At 48.4% G+C, this 20,721-nt stretch overlaps 2 long non-coding RNA genes across 7 annotated transcripts; one reads left to right on the plus strand and one right to left on the minus strand.

The window, feature by feature from the left end:
- Window positions 1-2,481: 2,481 nt before the first annotated feature.
- Window positions 2,482-19,614, minus strand: LOC147341681 (uncharacterized). 6 transcript variants are annotated; one of them, XR_015157594.1, is made up of 8 exons: window positions 19,407-19,614; window positions 17,798-17,865; window positions 17,125-17,287; window positions 16,907-16,973; window positions 15,301-15,379; window positions 14,859-14,951; window positions 8,390-8,632; window positions 2,482-4,543 (listed from the first exon to the last, which is right to left on the minus strand). It is a non-coding gene; the product is annotated as an uncharacterized LOC147341681 (long non-coding RNA). The 6 variants fall into 6 exon arrangements; XR_015157593.1 differs by lacking the exons at window positions 15,301-15,379; window positions 17,798-17,865; window positions 19,407-19,614 and having other exon boundaries at window positions 17,125-17,262; XR_015157595.1 differs by lacking the exons at window positions 2,482-4,543; window positions 15,301-15,379; window positions 17,798-17,865; window positions 19,407-19,614 and adding an exon at window positions 5,488-6,499 and having other exon boundaries at window positions 17,125-17,262.
- Window positions 17,972-20,125, plus strand: LOC147341682 (uncharacterized). The gene is made up of 2 exons (XR_015157602.1): window positions 17,972-18,489; window positions 18,815-20,125. It is a non-coding gene; the product is annotated as an uncharacterized LOC147341682 (long non-coding RNA).
- The last annotated feature ends 596 nt before the right edge of the window (window positions 20,126-20,721 follow it).

The raw sequence follows: 20,721 nt of genomic DNA on the forward strand, positions 1-20,721 counted from the left end.
GAGTGCTGGACGGAGGGGCTCCTCTAACGTGATACCTGACTGAGGCAAAGGCCAGCACTGGCTGCAGACGCGCCTGGATGAAAAATCAGCGCGCACAGAACACTCTGTCTCCGCGTCACACCTGCTGATGACTTAGGCTGACAGAAATATGCGCACCATCTGCCATGGGCATGGAAAGGAATTCTGAGCCAAACGGAGGACTATAGCCCGGAAGGCAGCCTCTCGGATGACGCTGACAGACCGCTGCCCGGAAGCGTGTTTTTCAGCCCCATTTTATGTCTTCTCAGAACAAAGAACATCAAACGAGTCAGGGGTACATTCCTTCAAGGTTTCGAGCAAAAACAGACCAGCACGCACGCAGTGAGTCAGGACGGCCTTGGCGCCTGGGAAGGCGGTCTTATCACCAAAGGAGCGCCGGCGTGGGCATCCCCGGGAAGGAAGTGCTTGTCTTTATCTGTAACATGGACATTCTTTACCTCTGGTCAATACGCCCTTTTCTCGAATGATTAAAGCAGATGCGCGGTGCCTGTGGCATAGGCCACAAACAGGCCGTTGTGACTGAGCATAAAGTTTAAACTGAGTCGTGCATAAGCCGGAATCATTTCTCCCAACCCTGAATACGCCAAAATTACTTTCATTATTTCTCTCCTTGGATTGTACATGTCTCAGCAGAAAGCATCAGTAACCAAGTATTTGCCCCTTGATGGCAGGACGCTTACTGTCCACCCTGGTCCATCCTGCCCCCACATTAGGCCTCTTTGTCCATTTCCATGTGTGTAGAGATTTGCTTAGCTACCCGCGTAGGGTGGACACTAATCAGCCTCAGCAAACAAGCAAAGAGTCTTGCTAATGGGGAAACATTTCACAGGCTATGCATTTTATCAACCACGCTGAACGGTCACATAAACATTTAGCAGTAGACTTGTGTCATGAACGGATTGACAGGAAAAGACTGATAAATACATGTTATGAAAATAATAATTATCTATAAAGCAGACTGGGAAAAAATTGCTCATGCCTGCAAAGAGCCAGCTAAGCAGGTCATTTAAGGGGTCAGTTTTTCTTACATCTTGGGAAATTCCTTCTAGGCGAGTCTCAGCTGCTCCGGAGGTAAATGTAACAAGAAGTTTTCTCCGTAGCGCAGACGCCCCCCGTCCTGCCAGCATCCAGGGCAGCCCTGTTATCTAATATGACCCGGGCGAGGGAGTGGAAGGATGTCTGTTTTGCTTCAATGCTTTTTGCAGCCTCCTCAGCTATTTGACCAGTGGTGCCTGATGGGTTTCTGATCATGTTTACACACATTCCTGTGTTAGGAATTCGTTTTTCTAAGAGACTTTGCCACCACTGTCTTGGTATCCTGCTGACACAGATCTCTTGACTCTGTAATGGGGAGAGTGAGGAGGACCGCTTATTTCCTTGTGTATTGACAGTGGGGGAACTTAATAAGCCAGCGGCCATAAATCTGTTTGCCAGCTGTTGAGATGTTTATGTGCCCATCCTTGGCAAGGTGGATCATTTCCAGCACCACACGTGAAACAGAACCCTGGGAAATGAGCATGATTCCTCCCCGAGAGCCCTCATTGATAGCCTCATTAATTGGGAGTTTTGTTAACACGGTGTTAAGCCATGGGTCATTTCCTCCACAGTCTTTCCAAACGCCATCTGTGATGGTGTTTGACAGGAGGAGTTGCTGGCTTCATTTACTTGTGTTTTTCTCTTGACAACACTTGTTAATTAAGAAAGGGTCAGAGTGGGGCTGGGGGTGTCCTAGGGAAGTTGTGCTCGGTCTCTTAAGAACAGAGGGAAATATCAGACAAGAGGAGGACACATTCATATGCTGAAGAATTTGAACCTGAAAGGTCAGGCCAGAGGGAGGTCTGTCTAGCTGAGCGGTTATCTGCGGAGCATCTGAAATGTCAGTGACAGCTGCTATGAGACGCCTACCTCAGTCTTGCGCTGACCAAGGAATTCGATGACAGGTCCAATGGTCAGTTACTTTGCTCGCCCTAGAGGTACTTACTGACAACTTTACCAAAGAATTTTCTTTCCATCCCGAAATTGGGGTAAAAGCATAGCCAGAACAATAACTTCTTCCTTCGCTAGGGAGACAGACATTTGCATGGCAGTTCAACGGAATTAACAGGGTGGGTCATGCAGGCCTGGCCCGGATTCCTGGGCAGCTGTCCCCACCGCAGTCATAGGCTCTTGTCCTGGTGGCCGTTTCAAGGTGAGTTCGAGGTCAACAGTCCTCTCTGCAGACCAGCCTGATGCAGAGGCCTTTGTAACGTGGGAAATACAAACTCAGGAGTCGATTCCCTTCAGTCTCACTGTGCGTGAGCCCGTGAAGAGTGCCTGGCGAGGGCTCTTCCATCCAGGTTGGAGAGAAAGTCCTTTAAATGATGTCTTTTTCGGTCTACACAATCTCCTGGGTGTGGGGCATAGGGTGTCTGACCTTCATCCAAAGTTAATCAGCCTCAGAAAGCAGCTTAGAACATCCTTTTAATAATTTACTTAAACTTTACAATACTGTGACACAGTAGCAAGGAGTCGTTTAGGAAGTGAGTTTTAAGCAGAAAATAACAAACCTCAAAGACAATAGCACCAGAACTTAGCATCCACAAAGGTATTCTGTTGAAACATGTCTTGTCTCTAAAATCATCCTTATTTCCATCAAGTGTAGGCAGATTAAGACTGTTTGCAAAAAATAAGTCTGGTTTCAAGAAACGTGGCCTGATTATTTACCTACAGTTAATTGAACACACAGGCTCTCTTTTTTACTGAGGGTTAGTTGATTTGCAATATTATATTAGTTTCAGGTAGGCAGCATAGTGATTCATCATTTCTATAGATTATACTCCACTCACAGTGATCAAAAATAGTGCTTGTATTTCCCTGCGCTGGACAGTATATCCCTGTTGGTTATCTGCTTTCCACTTTTTTCTTTGCCACACTGTACAGCTAGTGGATTCTCAGCTCCCTGACCAGGGCCCAGCCTGGGTGCCCTGCGTGAGCCGCACGGAGCCTCGACTACTGGACTACCGGGGAGACCCTGGTGATTCACTGCATTCTCAGCAGTCTGTGCCTCTGAACCCCATGCTTCTATCTCGCCTCTTCCCACTGATAACCACTAATTTGTTCCTTATATCTGTGAATCTGTTTCTGTTTTGTGATGTACACTCATTTGCTGTATTTTTAGGTCCCACATAAAGATGATGCCATAGACTATTTGTCTTTCTTTGTCTGACTTATTTCATTAAACATAAGATTCTCTAAGTTACTCCACATTGCTGAAAAATGGCAGAAGTTCATTTTTATGGCTGAGTAATATTCCACGGGGGCTCCCCTGGTGGCTCAGTGGTAAAGAATCCACCTGCTAATGTGGGAGAGGTGGATTCAATCCCTGGGTCAGGAAGAGCCCCCTGGAGAAGGAAATGGTAGCCCACTGCAGTGTTCTTGCTTGGGAAACCCCATGGAACGAGAAGCCTGGCAGGCTACAGTCCACGGGGTCACAAGAGAGCCGGACACGACAACAACAACAAAACCTTCCACTGTGTATATTAAATATATAGAATACATACATACCCCACACCGTCTTCAGACACTCACCTACTGGTGAACACTTGGGTAGCTTTCATATCATAAACAATGCTGTTACGAACACTGGGGTGCACGTGTCTCTTCTCATTCTGTGGATATATACCCAGAAGTGGAATTGCTAAATTACATGGAAGCTCTATTTTTAGTTTTTTTAGGAGCCTCCATACTGTTCTGCATAGTGGCTGTACCAACTGACATTTCCACCAACCAGGCCTCTCTTTCTGCCATGTCTTTGCCAACCACTGTCGCTGGGGTCTTTTTGACGATGGCCGTGGTGATGGGGGCGAGGCAACGTCTCACCGGGGTTTGACTTCTGCTTCTCTGGTTACTGGTGGTGTGAGCACCTTTTCATGTGCTGCTTACCGACAGTACGTCTTCTTTGGGGTTAAAGTGAAAGGCGCTCAGTCACGTCTGACTCTGTGACCCCATGGACTACACAGTCCATAGAGTTCTCCAGGGCAGAATACTGGAGTGGGCAGCAGTGATCCCCTTCTCCAGGGGATCTTCCCAACCCAGGGATCGAACCCAGCTCTCCCACATTGCAGGTGGATTCTTTAGCAGCTGAGCTACCAGGGAAGCCCTCTTTGAGGTTATGGGCACTTTCAAATTTGGCTGTGTTGAAACTAACTCATAAAGAATCTCAAATTGGACTTCTCAAAGGCCTCCCGTGGCCAGGAAAGCTTTGCCACCAGACTCTGCCAGCAGCACCTAAAGGTTTGTGTGGACTCCTGTCTTCTCGAGGTCCAGAGAGTTTTGAGGTTGCTGTGCCTGCCGGGAAGTGGCCTTCCTGTTCACCCGGAAAGGCTGCTGGACACTTGCGAGTTTCCTAATGCTGAAGGGATCAGGTAGAGAGAAGAGATCAATGCTTCAACTCTGTTTACAAAGGTGGTAATTCACAAAATTGTTTCCAGTCACAATAAGCTTAAGGGGAGAGGCTCTTTTACATCTGGAAAACAAAGATTAAAAGCCAGTAACATGTCAAACAAAAAGTCATAAAAATTGTAATCATACTTATCAGGTCACTCAATGCCTGTAGTTAGTTTTTGTCCTGTGTGAGTCCAGGTTTTCCGTTAGCTTTGTTGACCTCGCCTGATGACTGAGGGTGATAGGAATACAGATAATTTCAAGACGTTTGTGAGGCTTTTTTTGTTGTTTTTAAGACTCGTATGATTTGCCCAGTGAAGCGGGAGCCTTGATTACTGGAGATTGTGGAAAGGAAAGGCCAAGAGGAACACACATTCTTAAACTGTTTCTTTGTCATCGTGAGGCCATAAGCCTTGCGTCAAGGGAAGGTTTTACTCCATCAAATGAAAAATAGGGTTTGTCAGGGAGACGGGAGGAAGCACGCGGCAGTCTTGGGTTTCCCACAGCCTGATTGTTCACTTAATTTACAGCGGTTGTTTACCATCTTGGTTTCTCTGATTCAGGAGCAGGTTATTACCATTTTACAAGGTCATCAGGATGGGAAACGTCTGACGGCGAGGGCTGAGTTTTGTAGACGCAGAGTGGACTTTGTCTACACGTGCCATAAACTTTACAGATTCTGTTTTTTTACCCTGATTCTTGGGTTCAGCTCCTTCAGTGGGAGCCTCAGTTTTTATGTCAGATAACATTTTATGTCAGGACACACAAGGCTTCCAGGAATTTCATGTAATTTCTGGAACACATAATGTATAATATATTTATATAGACATAACATAAAGAAGGCTTAATGTTGTTCTTTGTTTGATAATATTTCCCATGTAATTTAACATCCTAATAAGCCTAATTAGTTTAACATCTTTATTTTTTAAATTTATTTATCTTTAATTAAAGGATATTTGCTTTACAATATTGTGCTGCTTCCTGCCACACAAAAATCTCTCTTTGAAATTCTTCAGGACAACATCACACTCTTTGCCCTTAATTTATTGCCATTTTTCATACCTTATTTTACTGAAAACATGCATCTTATTATTTTCCTTTGTAGTTTCCTCCTTGTGTGCTGAAATGTTTCCCTTTTTAAAGTAGCTTTTTAAAAATGTATTTATTTTTAACCGGGGGACGACTGCTTCACAACGCTGTCTGGTCTCTGCCGCACGGCGACACGGGCTGGCCACAGGCATACGTGTGTCCCCTCCCTCCACCTCCTCCGTCCCACCCCTCCAGGTCGTCCTGGAGCGCCGGGCTTGAGCCCCGGCCTCACGCGTGGCGGTGTGCACGTCTCCCGCCTGCCCCGTCCACGCGTCCCGCCCTCGCGTCCTCTAGGCCCACAGTCTGCCCTCTACACCTGCATCTCCGCCGCTGCCCTGAGAAGGCTTCATCAGCACCATCTTTCTGGACTCCACGTACCCGCGTTGATATACGATAGTTGTTTTCCTCTCCTGGCTTACTTCACTCTGTGTAACAGGCTCTCGGTTCATCCACCTCATTAGAACCGACTCCAGTGTGTTCATCTTTATGGCTGAGTAATATCCCATCGTGCGTATGTACCACAGCTTCTTTGTCCGTCCATCCGCCGATGGGCATCCGGGTTAAAGTAGCTTTAATTACATATATACTATAATTTGTAGCCCTTAAAAAACCTGAATCTTTAGCAAAAACCAAGAAGCAAGCCATCGTGAACTATTCGTCATCACGATGTCTCCTGGCAAACTTGTAAACCTATTCTGTAACCTCTAGAAACGTCCGTTCCCCCTCAGCACGATTTATTTTCTCAGTGTGGTATAAGACGTGTGTCCAGGAAACGCAAACAGCTTTAGTTCTCTCTGCTAAGAAGACGCAGCAGGTAAACTCGGACTCGCTTAGCGGTTTTGTTTTAGCGCTGTATCTCCGTTGGAAGCGGTCTGGCTGTGTCATGAATTCCCATCATTGAATGTAATCCAGCAAAACTAAAGTTTCAAACTACCGAAATCTGGAGAATCTGTTTTTAAGTAGACATACCATAAAACACAATTATCCTTTTTCTTGATTTTTTAAGTTTTAAGTTTGTGGCTGCACCCCACAGCATGTGGGATCAGACCCACACCCCTTCCACTGGGGGCACAGAGCCCTAACCACTGGACTGCCGGGGAGCCCCTCAGGTTTAAAATGAAGTGTAGTTGATTTACAGTGTTACGCCAATCTCTGCTGCACAGCAAAGTGACTCAGTTATACGCACACACAGATTCTTTTCTAATATGCTTTTCCATAATGGTTCATCATAGGCTATTGAATGTAGCCCCTGTGCTAGCCCGCAGGGCCTTGCTGTCTATCCATTCTCTGTATAATAGTCTTCATCTGCTAACCCCAAACTCACCCTCCATCCCTGCTCCACCTCCCTCCCCCTCAGCAACCAGAAGTCTGTTCTCTTAATTATACTTAATGTCCATGGCCCTAAGGACATGCCTGTGGTAATCAAACCAACAACTTACATTTATCTTCATTTATTGAAGATCAATCCTATATCACATGATTCCTTCTAAAAACTTAGATTAGTTTTTTTGTTAATTTAGAAATATTTACACATTTAGTGTGTAAGCACTCGTGCGTGTGTGTATGTTCAGTTCAGTCGCTCTTTGCGACCCCAAGGACTGTGGCCCACCAGGCTCCTAAGTTCTTGGGCTTCTCCAGGCAAGAGTACTGGAGTGGGTAGCCTTTCCCTTCTCCAGGGGGTCTTCCCAACCTAGGGATCAAGCCCAGGTCGCAGGCAGATTCTTTACTGTCTGAGCCACCAGTGAAGCCTATACTGTAAGTCATCTAAATAGAGCTCTTTTACAAATTAATTTTGGTAATATTAACCACAAGTAACAAAGGACCCTTTTTATAAGTATACAAAGATGTACGTACATCCAGATAGACACAGACAAAGATCTCATAGTTTTCCTGATTCAATTTAAAAGTTCCCCCTTGTTTTTTTTCAGTTTTATGTTCTTCTAGGACAGAGTCAGCACGACTGAAGTGACTTAGCAGCAGCAGCTGAGCCAAGGCTACAGTCACAAGCAATGGGGGTTGTGCTTGCATTTCAAGGGCGTGATAAGAGCTCTAACTCCAAGCTTCCTCCCAGGAGCACTTCTGTTCTCTCAGGGTCAGAATCTTGAGAAAGGGATGTTTTACAGAGCTAGCCTTCTTTAACTATAAGTGCAAAAAAAAAAAAATCCATTTTGAAATATCCAGAGTCCCCATCCAGGCCATTTTAGGGCCAGACAAGGCCTGGCAAGGACGGGATTTGTTCCAGGTATAGAAGCCAGCCAGGGCTCCTGTGGGCGCTGCCCATCTGATGGGAGCTGGTAGCACAATTCCCCACTTCTTTTTTAAAGTTCCATTTTACTATAAAATGGGCCTCCCCGGTGGCTCAGATGGTAAAGAATCTGCCTGCAATGAGGGAGACCCAGGTTGGATGCCTGGGTCAGGAAGACCCCCTGGAGAAGGGCATGGCTACCCACTCCAGTGTTCTCGCCTGGAAAATCCCATGGACAGAGGAGCCTGGCAGGCCACAGTCCATGGGGCTGCAAAGAGTCGGACACGACTCGGGGACTAAGCGCACACCCAGCGAGTCAGCGTGGCCTTGGCCCCCAGAAGGGCATCTTGTTGAAGGAGGAGCAGCACTGGTGTCCCAGGAAGGGAGGTGCTTCATCTCTGTTTTAACACGGACATGCTCTCCTTCTGGTCAGTGCACCCTGTCCTTGAAAGATTGAAACAGACATCGAGTGGACGTTTGATAGGCCACTGACAGGCTGCTTTCCTTAGCATAAAATTCAGGCTAAATCAGAATGAGCGCCTCGCACCCTAGAGGTGAACATTTCTCCCATTATTTTTCAAGTTAAAATTGTACCTGGAAACAGAATACTGGTGAGCCTCATCTGAAGCTGGTGATCAGTCTCAGCACCATCACCAGCGAGAGCCTCAGGCCTCGGGCACCTGGCCGTGAAGAGCCCAGAGGACCCAGCGCCACTGAGGCCGTACTCTGGCCCCAAAGTTCAGCCTGGGTCTGACCGTGAAGAAACTGTCCAGCCAATTTGATTGTGAGATCCTCTTCAAGAAAACCGGCCCAGACTCTTCACAGCTGTCACCGATCCTTCAAGGCAAAAAAGAACGAATGAATGACAAGGTCCTACTGCGTAGCACAGGGACCTGTATACAATACCCTGTGATAAAGATAACGGAAGAGAATATTAAAAAGAAAAAGAATGTGTACGTACGTATAACCGAATCACTGTTATACAGCAGTAATGGACTCAATTTTATAAACCAACCACACGCCCGTGAAAATACGTAAATGATGCACGCTGGGTGCTACAAAATATAGCATTCACACGAGGACGCATACACTTTGTTTGCTGTTTGTAATCTTTTTACACTTGGGTTTACCATGAACGTGGGTGGAGGAGCAAGGAAATACCATGTGAAAACAAGGGTTTCATCACAGCTACTTAAGAGAAGAATGGCTATCTGGCAACGTTATGTTCAATTGTAAACAAACAAGAATGTTATGACACTGGCATCTGAAAAGTTAATAAAGTGACTGAGAAGAGCAACAAAAAAGTGATGACCTCTGCCAGACCAAGAGAGATGAAAGGGCCGGACAAGCGGGGTGCGTGGCCTTGATCGTGTCCGGAACGCTGGAGGCCCCGTGTCGGTGGTGTGATCTGGGGGCGTGATCCAGGAGGGGGGCCCTGTCTCACAAGACTCCTGTCTGCACCTCCCTCTTGGGCTTGGGGAGAGAGGTGTTCGCTGAAGCGTGCTCGCTCATCCTGGGAGAAGGCGTTGGAGGATGAGACCTGGGAGACTCATTTGTCCGCCCCTGGGCAGCTTGCAAAGGCCCACTGGTTTCTGCTGAGTGCACACTCTTGTTGGTAATTACGGAAAATTAGAGCAGCTCCAATCCTCCACCAAGAGGAGGCTTGCTGGGGAGTATCTGTGAGTGGAGTTGACACGGTTGAAACAATGACCCAGAGCTGCATGCATGCCCTGGCAGAGGTTCCCAAACAGTGCTGGGAGCTCTGAGAAAGGCACCAGAGGAAAAACACAGGGCCATGGGACTCCCCAAATGTGGTTCAATACATGGACATAAGTTCCATAGGCCTGCCTGTGAGGAACGCACCTCTCAGATGAACGGTCCCCTCTGCAGGGGAGGGCTTCTTTGGTGAGGGGTCACTCAGAGCCCCGGGACCCTTCCTCACGTCCTTCGTCTTTCTTAAGCCAAGTGGTGGGCGGCAGACGCAGGTTCTTCCTACTTTTATTTATGTTTCTGGCAGGTCTTAAATAGTTCATGATCATTAAACATCGGGGGAAGGATCTTTGCTGAAAGTCAATCCTTATTTCTGAGAACAAAACACCAAGCTCAATAAACTATAGAAAATTATAAATAAGCACTTCCTTTATCTACCCTGGACGGTGGGACGCAGAGGCACCCACAGCCCAAGACAGGAACCAAACAAGGACGCCCGCTTTCATCATTACTGCTCAGCCCCGCTCCATAAGCTGAAGACAATGCAAAAGATGTTAAACGGAAACAAGATGCGCAACTTCTGGAAAGGAGGAGACCAAAACACCACATTCCTAGGAGCCCCGAGAGAGCCAGCGGAAGAGAGCTCAGAATGGATGAGAGAATTCAGGAAAGGCGCCAGATGCAAAATACACATTTTACATTAATATTTTTATGATTTTCTAGCAACCACCAGTTATAAGATGAAGCAGAATTTTAAAAAATGTTATTCTCAAACAAAAAGGAGAGGGGGTGCGAAGAACATAAAAAATACTTTGCTAAAACCTTCTTCAGAAATGTTCAGGATCTGTAGGAAGAAAACAACACACTTTAATGAGAAATAAAAACATGAAGTCTGAAAAAGAGAGAAAGAGAAAACACGCCACATTCTTGGGTAGGACGTTTGCAAACATCAGATCTTCCCAAATTCATGTATAGGTTCGCCAGATTTCCAACCAAAATTCTGATAGGATTTATTTGGGGGTGAGGGGTGAGCCAGGGGTGGGGAGGGAGTTGGCAAGACAAACCTAAAATTCGCATACAAGGAAAAATAGGCAGGAAGAGCCAAGAAAATTTTGAAAATTAAGAGCAGATTTCAGAAGTGGAGGCAGCATATCTGATGTGTGTGGAGGGCTCCCTGCAGACCAGCAGCCAGGCAGAGCTGCCTCCCCTTTGTCTCTGGAAACCCTCACAGGAGCCCCAGGAGGCAACGCTCCCATCACTTGCATTTTCCAGAAGAGCAAACAGGGTTCAGGGTGGGCTGAGCTGATGCCAGGGTCACACGGCAGCAGCAAAGGCGCCAGGCACAGGCCGCGGTGTGCAGCCCCTCGTCTTCTCCTGTAGGTCCCACACGTTATTTCAATTCTACAACATCTATCATCCTGATGACCACGAAACCGTAAGAATCTGGCAGCACCTCCGTCAGAGGTTGCAGGATATTTAATCAGGAGGTTGAGAAAAATCAGAAATGTATTCAGGACGAGAAAAAGGGTAATGAGATTTTTTTACTCCAGGCCCAAATATACCAAATATCAAAACAGAAGCCAGGAGAGTTACAGAAGGTCAGTATGTGAGGGAAAAAAAGTTTAAAGTAAAACTAGAGAGAAATATAGGTATGTATTTATCTGCTTTCATCCTGGCAACAGTTTTCTAAGCTTACAAACAATGAAAGTATCGTAGAAGAAAAGACTCAGTAAATTTCATTGCTTAAAAGGTTTGTTTCTGTATATCAAAAAATGCTCATCCAAATTAAAAGGCAGACATTTGCTTCTGGGCAAGATGGAGAAACAAGGACCACGTTTATCCTCCTGCCTGGAGCAACTCTCCAAAGAAAACAACATCATCAAGAAACCATATATGTACACGAAACAGTTTATTTTTCAGGACAGTAAACATCAGACAGTTAAGAACATCGGTCCCTAGGAGATGAGAAGCAAAAGCTTCAGGCTCAGAATTGCTCAACTTGCTTCCTCGAGAGGAAGGGGAAGTGGGGGGAGCCCAGTGGGACCCTTGAACTGATGAGAAAGAGCTGAGGGTCCAGGGAGACCCAGGCAACGAAAGTTCATGGCACAGAGTGCTGGAGAGGAGTGCGTGCGTAGGGAGCCCTGGAGGCCCGCAGAGGGGCCCACTCACACACCCAGTCGGGTAAAGAGCAACACGTGCCTCGGAGGAAATTCTTCAAGGCTTGGAAGAGAACCACCAGGAGGGGCGGGGGCCGATGTCCACTGCTCAGGCAGGGCTGGGAACAGGGTCCGTTCCCACCAACCAGACTCAGAAAATGGACACTTCACGGGGCCTTGGGCACTTGGAAAATTCCTGCATTACCCTGGGGGCAGTTAACCCCGAATGGGGCACTTCCCCAGGCCCACCTTACAAACCCAAAAAAATCCAGACCAGAGAGGATCAGATCATGGCCAGGTGACTTAACTGCTCCCTAGAGCAAAGCTCCAGAACGTTTGTAGGAGTAGAAAGAGGTCCTGCACGAACGAGGGGGAAAACACACAATGTCTGGCATCTGATCAAAAATTAGCAAACAGGCAAAGAAGCAGGAAAAAGCGAGCCATAAGGAGGAGGAGAGCCAATCAATCAAAAACAACTGCAAGGAGTCAGCACTGCAAACCCCTTAAAGCCAAAGCAGCAACACAGAAAGGCCCAGCAAAGGAGGTAAAATGGAATTCAGAAAACTCTCGACTGACGCAGAAGAGGTAAGAGGGAGAGAAAGAGACAGGACCCACAGAACACGGGTGAGAAACGGTGCACTTGCTTCCTTCCGCGGTCAAGCACGTTACGTGCAGCTGGTCTAAACGCCCCAGTTAAGAGGCAGAGATGGTTATACTGGGGTTAAAGAAGGAAGAATCCTCCTGTGTCCTGCCTACAAGAAGCACGGTTTAAGTATAAAGACACACAAAGGTTAAAGGAATCACAGACCTCTGAAATATACATAAAGCTAAACGGGCTGTAACTGGCAGGGTAGACATGCACAGTTACACTCCGAGACTTCAGTACCCCTCTATCAATAATTAATTGGAAATTAATGATTAATTGTTTAGTGCAGAAAAATCAGCAAGAAGTTAGGAGACTAGGGCAGTACTTGACTTGATTGACATTTATAGAGCATGCCATTCAAATACACATTCTTTCCAAGTGCACATGGAACATTTACCAATACAGATCGTGTTCTGGGCCATTAAACAAGGCTTAATAAGTTGAGAAGGATTCAAGTTACATAAATTATATTCTTTGACCATAATGGAATTAAATTTTAAATCAATAACAGGAAAAAGTCTTTGGGAAATTCTCAAACATTTGGAATTTAAATCACACACTTCTAAATAGTCCGTGAGTCAAGGAAAAATCAAAAAGGAAATTAGGAAGGATTCTCAACAGAATGAAAATATAAAGACAGCACATGGGAACTTGTGCAAAACGGTTAGAGCAGGACTCAGGGCGGAATTTCTCCTGCAAAAAACGCCTACATGGAAAACAAGCGAGCGCTGAAATCAGTGACCCCAGCTTCTGCCTTAAGAAAAATAGGAAAAGAAATGCAAATCAGCCCAAAGTAAGCATGAGAAAGGAAATAATGCAGACCAGGAAGAAGTTGATGCAACAGAAAACAGAAGAACAGTAGAGAAAGCAGGAAAGCCAACCCAGAACTCTGTTGTTTGAGAATACCAATAAAAACTGATAAACCAGATCAGGAAAAGAGGAAAAGTGAGAGATGAAGTGCCCGACATCAGGAACGAGGAGGTGACATCAATACAGAGTGTGAAAGTCGCTCTCCATGGAATTCTCCAGACCAGAATACTGGAGTGGGTAGTCCTTCCCTTCTCCAGGGGAACTTCCCAACCCAGGGATCGAACCCAGGCCTCCCGAATCGCAGGCAGACGCTCTCCCAGCTGAGCCACCAGGGAAGCCCCAAAAGACTGGAGTGGGTAGCTTATCCCTTCTCCAGGAGCTGAACTGGGGTCTCCTGCATTGTAGGTGGATTCTTTACCAACTGAGTTATCAGGGAAGCCCAACAGAGATTGTACAGCTATTAAAAGAATAACCAAGGAAATATTATGCACAACTTTATGACAATAAACCTAACAAGTGAGATGAAAGTGTCTTTCAAAACAAAATACCAAAGACCAATCAAACAAAGATAATCGGAATGACTCTGTATCTATTAAAGAATTGAAAGTGTAACTTAAAACCTTCCCACAAAGAAAGCTCCAGACCCAGATGGTTTCCCTGGTGGGTTATACCAAACGGCTAAAGAAAAACTAATAGCAATTACATCAATCCTAAAGGAAATCAACTCTGAATATTCATTGGAAGGACTGACGCTGACTCTGAAGCTCCAATACTTTGGCCACCTAATGTGAAGAGCTGATTCACTGGAAAAGACCCTGATGCTGGGAAAATTGAGGGCAGGAGGAGAAGGAAGTGACAGAGGGCGAGATGGTTGGATGGCATCACTGACTCAATGGACATGAGTTTGAGCGTGGAAGGGAAGCCTGATGTGCTGCAGTCCACGGGGTCACAAAGAGTTGGGCACGACTGAGCTACTGAACGACAATGCACAAATTCTACAAAAAAACGTCGACTCATCTATGAGCCAGTGTTGCCTTGATAACCAAAAGCAAAGACAGTGCAAGAAGAGAAAATCACAGGCCACTATTTCTCATGAACATAGACAGAAAAGTCCCAAACAAAATTTTACAAATAGAACTCAATATGTATAAGTTGATACAACATCAAGACCAAGTGTGCTTTACCCCAGCAATGCAGGGCTGGGACAACATTTAAAAGTCAGTCAGTAATTCACCGTTTTAACAAACTGAAAAATAAAACCCATATAATCATCTCAGTAGGTGCAGAAAAAGCATTTGACAAAATTCAACACCCATTCCTGATTTCTTTAAAAAAATAAATAAATAAAGCTCTCAGCAAACTTAGGAATACAGGAAAACTTCCTCTGCCCAACAAGCGTGTCTAAGACTGAATGTTTTCTCACTTGAGCCAGGAGCAAGACAAGAGTGTCTTCTCTCACCACTTCCATCCAACTTTGTACTCGAGGTTTTTGCTAGTGCAATCAAGAAAGAAGAAAAAGCCACGTAGGCTGAAGAGCAGGAAGGAGAAACTCCTTAATTCATGGAAAACTTGATTATCCACAGGTGCAGGGCCAATTCAGTGCAGAAGTTACAGCCTTTCCAATAAATCAGATATCCACAAGCAAATGAAGGAAAAAAAAAGAGGAGGAGGAGGAGAACTTGGATTTATACCTCATACTACATCCAAAAATTAACTCAAAGTGAATGAATCATAGACCTACATGTAAAACTAGAGCCATAAAAACTCAGGGGAGAATCTCTGTGAATTCAGGCAACGCGAAGGTCTCCTACATTCGATATGGAAAGCATGAGCCCTAAAAAAAAAAAAAAAAGAATGGATAAGTTGAAATGCGTCAAGACATTTTAAAATGTGCTCTTCAAAAGGCATTGTAAAGACAATGAAAGCATAAGCCACTTTTTGCGAAGCACACATTTCATAAAGGGCTGATCCAGAGTAGATAATGAACTTTCTGAAAACACAACAGTAAACCAACTTTTGAAAATGGGGAAAACGCAGTCTTAGAAGTGACACTTCACCAAACGAGATAATTGGACGGCAAATCAGGATGTGAAAAGTGCCCGGCACCATCGGTTACCGGGGAAAAGCAAAATGGAGTCACAGGACATCACTCTAGGAGAGAAGCTAAAGTCAAAAAGACTGACCGTCCAAACGGCCAGCAAGGAGGGGCCCCACGTCTCTGCTGGAAGCATAAAGCAACCCAGTCTGGCAGCGGCTCTTTTTCTGTAAAAGTTAAGTGTACATGTGATCTTGTAATCCCACTTCTAGGCATTTCCCCACGAGAAAAGGAAATGTTTGTCCTCACAAAGACTTTCACATGAATGTAAATAGCAGCTTTATTTTTAATTGACAAAAACTGGAAACAAGCCAAATGTCCATCAGCAGATGAACGGATAAACAAAATTCTTTTTGTATCCATACGATGGCAATCAGAAGGAATGTCCCACTGATGCATGAAAAGGCACGGATGAACCTCAAAATAGTCATGTTGGGAGACAGAGGTCAGGCAAGAAAGAGTACATGCTACGTACTCCCATTTATAGAAAACCCTAGAAAATGGACACGGACACAGCCGCTAGTTATTAAGAACTGGGGGTGGGGTACAGCATGGAGGGGTGAGGGGAGAGGCTGCAGGGCCCAGAGGACACTCTTAGAGGCGACGGACGTGCCTGCCATCCTGACGGGGGTGACGGTCTCACGGTGTCTGCACAGGTCAGCACTTGGGCCGTTTTAGAACGGGCAGTATACTGCATTAACACGCCGACTACACCTCAACGGAGCTGTCTTTGACTAAATGGCAAATGAGAAAAGCAGGAAAATATTTGGGCTAAAATGTGACAGACAAGGGGGTGATTGTTGCTGCTCAGTCACTAAGTCGTGTCTGACTCTTTGTGACCCTGTGGACTGTAGCCCGCCAGGTGCCTCTATCTGTGGGACTTCTCAGGCAAGAATACTCGGGTGGGTTGCCATTTCCTTCTCCAGGGGATCTTTCCCGTCCAGGGATTAAACCTGTGTCTCCTGCGTTGGCAGGCAGGTTCTTTACCACTGAGCCACCAGGGAAGCCCCGAGGGGGTAATACAATTAATACATTAAATGCACTTGGAAATCCATAAGGAAAACATTAACACCTTCATTAGTTTGCTAGGTGACCATGACAAAGGCCCATGGCCTGGGCAGCTTCAACAGCAGACATTTATTGTCTTTCTCCTGGAGGCTGAAACCCGAGACCCAGGTGTGGGCAGGGCTGGGTCCTCCTGAAGACTCCCTGCTCTGCCTGCAGATGGCCGTGCTCCCCCGAGTCTTCACGGGGCCGTCCTGCTGCATCTGTCTGTGTCCTGACCTCTTGTCACAAGGACCCGGGTCCCCCTGCAGCAGGCCCACCCTAGTGACTGCCTTGTCACCTGACTGCTTCGGCAAAGGCCCCGCTCCTAACACAGCTGTGTCCTGAGGTGCTGGGGGTCAGGACCTCCAGAGCCCATCACAGAGCCTCAGAGGGGACCGTGAGCAAATGATGGGCCGGTGACAGAGTCAGAAACACGGGTGACCCAGCAACACGCCAGAAAGGTGTGCAAAGCAAGTGCGAGTGCAGACAACTGGGGCGTCGAGTCTCCCCACGACTCCCACCCCCGCTCCCTCCCTGCTGAGGACCCTGGTGCTTGTGTGCAGACCCCAGCGAGAGGCGACCCCTCTACCCTCCAGGAAGCCAGACACCTGGTCCCACAACGGTGCCAGGACCTCCTGGGGACAGACCTGCGGGGCTCAGCGGACGTCCTCCAGCCAGGCCACACCAGTACCTCTCAACATGGACGGCAGACACCTGAGGAAAAAAATTCAAGTTCTCAAGCAAGGCAAGGAAAATTTTAACATGACATTTTTTTTCCCCTGCCCTTTGGCCTCCCCGCTCCCCTCTGGCGGGCATTATGCATCTGCATTATGCATTAACCAGACCTCCCCAAGGAAAGGAATACCTGCTCAACCATAAAAATCTATTTTTCTTGTCTTGACGTCAACCATGTAACTCTTTAGAAGATAACATTCCTTTCTCCATCCTGTAAGGGGTCATGATGGCCCACCGCTGGCCTCGGACGTGCAGACATCTTTGGTGGACTTTATGAGCAGTGTATCATTTCCCTTAAAGATAGCAACTGGTACAGAACAGACTGGCCAGATGACCGGGGGAGATACAGGGCCACGCCTAACAGACATTCTGAGCTTAAGGACGCGCTCGTGACCTTATCAACGCCCCTCGTTATATTATGTGTATTCGGCCTATTTTACAAGACGATTGTTTCTTTGATCAAAAAGAACACGATTGAGCCTCAGATAAAATGAATGACGACTACAGACGACTTGAAAGGATTGACCAGACGGACAGTTCAGTCAGATCAGTCACTGTATCCGAGTAAAACTCTAGGGGCAGGAAGAAGCGGCAAGAGCGGCCCGTTTCCCAGCCCCATGACAGAGGAGTCAGACTGGGGGTCCCGAGGCCTGGGGTAACAGGGTCCAGTGCAGTCACATAACCCGAGCCACCCGTCACGGAAATCCTCGCCACGAAACAGGCTGGTCACGCGGCGCCCTCGGAGACTTGACTGAAGTGAAGACGGAAGAGGAAGGGATTGTAAAATAAGGAATGTTGCCCACCATCCAGTTCTACAGGAATGAAGTCATCACCCACCACCGGCGCTGGCCAGCAACACGCCCTGCAGGAGCTGAGGACAAAGGGCAGGATGAGGCACCCTGGGAAAGCTGGCAGGACTGGCCTGCAGACCGCGCTCCAGGAGAACATGCTGTAAACCCGGCTTCCTGCATCTCCTCATGCCTAGAAAGGCACGAGAACCATTGCAAACATCTTCCACGAGACGTGTGCTCGACTGCACGTACCTCCATCGGAGGGTACTGGGCTCCCCCTCCCTCTTCAGAATGGCCCTCGGAACTTTCTGGAACATTCGGAGTCTCCCAGGTTACAAGACCAGGCCGTGATGCTGAGATTCATGAGACCCGTATGTCTGGTGTTGCCCCCAGCCCCCGGCCCACACCTCCCTGCCCTGAAGCCCCCAGCAGTGAGATCCACGACAGCATCACTGGTCACAGCGCCTGCTGTCTTCTCCCCAGCTCCTGAAACTCCCGAGAGTCGTGAAGCAGACATGGGTGCCTAGTCGTTTATGCTCATAGCAAGTCCCTTTTCTGTGCTGCTGGGGTGACGTTCACAGGGAAGCTTTGGGAAAAGACCCAGGGAAGGAAGCTGACAGCAGGAGAGCCTACCCTGAGTCGGGAGTGACTCCAGGACCCCCACCGCCTCGAGGAGGCGAGACAGGCCAGAGGGTGAGCGCACGGTCAGTGGCCAGTGATTTACTCATTTGTATTCTGTGATGAAGCCCCCCTCCCCGACCCCAGGAGGGAGAGACCCTCTCGGCCTCGGGGCCTGTGAACCTGGGGAGACCTGCGGGCCCAGGGCTCGCCCCTCCACCCCACCCTCTGCCTGTGTCACGTGACTGGGGGCCTTCGCACGCAGCCTCTGCGTGCCCTGGGAATGCCGGCTCCTCCGTGAGGCTCTCTGACGGCCTCCTGTAAAACCACAGCCCCCTCCCACCTCTGCCCCCCTGCTCCCCGCACCTTCCCCAGCCGGTCCAGTGCGTCTCACTCTTGCATCTTTTTCAGGCACTGTGGTTCTCAGCAGCAGCCCCAAGGCACTTCCAGGCTCGTCTTATCTTTCCACCCCACCGCCGCACCGCCCAACTTGGAGCCCTCCAGGGACGCCCACTACTCTCAGGAAGAAGCCCCCGCTCCCCAGTATGGCGTGCAAAGCACAGCGGGGAGGCTGCCCCCTGGGAAGGCTCCTGCCCACCCTCTTCCTCACCTGCCTGTGGGGGCGCCTCCTCCCCTGGGCCACTGCTGGGCCTCCCTGGCACCAAGCTCTGGAGTGGGGGGGCCCATGTCAGGATGTCAGATCTAACACATGAAAATGTTTGCCTAAAATAAAAGAACTATGTCCCTACACATCTGTAAGGCCCAAACCGAAACACTAACACCAGCAGATACCGCCTCGTGGCTGGTGGGAGCGTGAGGCGGCGTCCTACGACTCGGCACACACACCCACCCCGGTTCAGCCACCGCGATCCTTGGTTCCTAACCCCAAAGAGCTGAAAACTTCAGTCCATGCAAAAACCTGCTCCTGGATGAGTCCGGCAGCTTATTCATCATGGCCAACATGGGGAAGCCTCAAGATGCCCCTCAGTGGGGGAGTGGGTACCTTTCCGCAGTACATCAGGTGATGGTGTATCAAGTCAGTTCTGTTCAGCCGCTCAGTCGTGTCCGACTCTTTGCGACCCCATGGACTGCAGCACGCCGGGCCTCCCTGTCCATCACCAACTCACGGAGTTTACTCAAACTCACGTCCATCGAGTCGGTGATGCCATCCAGCCATCTCATCCTCGGTCGTCCGATGCAGTGTCATTCAGCTCTAAAGGGAAAGGCACGGGGAAACCGTGAAGAGATGCAGAGGAAGCGTAAATGCAAGAGAGAGAGGCCAGTCTGCAAAGGCTACCACGTGGGGCCCTAACTAGAGGACAGCCTGGCAAAGCAGACCCACGGAGACAGCAGGACAACCCACGGCTGCGGGGGTCAGGAGCGTGGTGGACAGGAGCCGCTCCGCGGGTTTTCTGGGCAACAACTCTCCCCGTAGGTGCTGGCACATGGACACATGTCACTGAACATCTGGCAAAACCTGTAGAATGCCCACCAAGAGTGAACCTCCAAGCCAACTATGGACTTTAGCTAATAACAATATATTAGCGTTGCTCCATCGGCTGCCACATGCGTGTCACGTTAGTGTAAGTGTTAATGCTATGGGAGAAGCTGAGTGTATGGGAATCCTTTGGACTTTCTCAGCAATTTCCCTATAAACTTAAAATCTTTCTTTAAAGACGCTATTAAAAAACAATAAAGACAGTTGTTTATCTGAGCTTTGAATTTAATTGGCATCCTCTCCTCTGTTTGGCAGACTCAGCCCCCAAAGCTGTGTGTTGCTCAGGAAGGGGGGGAGGTGATGACCCAGGCTGGGGGAAGGATGGCGGGGAGCGGGGTGGGAGGCCACCCGCCGGCTTCCCGGGCTGTGGGGGTCGAGACTCACCCACCTCACATTCACAGGTCCCAGGCCGGAATGGGAAGAATCCAGCTGGCAGACAATCAGAGAAGGGGTCTAGTGTTGTGGGGTCCGCACCGTTGAGACCCCATCGAGGACCTCCGCGCTCTCAGCCTGACTGATCAGAGTGTCGCCTACCAAGGTCCAGCAGGACGCCGACCCACGCCGCCTCCCATCCGCGTGTTCCAGCCACGTTAGGAGCGACATGGAGGCTTCTGGGTTGGCACGTGGCTGCTTAGTGAAAGCTTTACAAATGAAACAGAAAGTTCCCCGGCCTCCAGGTTGGGGGACCCCCGTCCTCCAGCTCCCGCCCTCTCCCCACCTCCGGGGCCCTGCCACAGTCACCATCAGCCTCGCTGGGTCCTGGCTGCGGCCCTCCCCTGCCCTCCCCCGCAGGCACGCCGCCCCCCACTCACAGCTGAGC

This window comes from Bos grunniens, chromosome 29 (assembly GCF_055505025.1).
Source record: "Bos grunniens cultivar Pamir isolate PY7600 chromosome 29, Bosgru_T2T1.0, whole genome shotgun sequence".
Classification (NCBI taxonomy): Eukaryota; Metazoa; Chordata; class Mammalia; order Artiodactyla; family Bovidae; genus Bos; species Bos grunniens.